Source organism: Solanum pennellii, chromosome 1 (genome assembly GCF_001406875.1).
Source record: "Solanum pennellii chromosome 1, SPENNV200".
Classification (NCBI taxonomy): domain Eukaryota; kingdom Viridiplantae; phylum Streptophyta; class Magnoliopsida; order Solanales; family Solanaceae; genus Solanum; species Solanum pennellii.
In genome coordinates this window covers 50,382,564-50,382,869 of record NC_028637.1, presented here as the reverse complement: position 1 = coordinate 50,382,869, position 306 = coordinate 50,382,564, and positions in this window count along the sequence as shown.

The following is a 306-nucleotide window of genomic DNA, read 5'->3' as shown; positions in this document are numbered from 1 at the left end:
CCCAGAAATATCTCTCTTATTAGAAATGAGACTTTGGTATACGAACACAATAGTGAAGTCTTGTACCCAAAGCAAAATAAATTGTACAGTTTATTTTTCACTAAACAAAGACAGTGAATGAACACGTGGATTCAAAAAAAAAATTTAGTCAACAGGTGTAGAACTCTACAAATTTACACTATTTTTTATTGTTCCTTTATCTCACATGTGGATTCATTTTTTTGTTGTGATGCACTTTAATTTACAAATTCTTTGTTTGTTGCTTCTTAGATCTCTATATTTTTATTGCTCTCAAATAGAATTGCC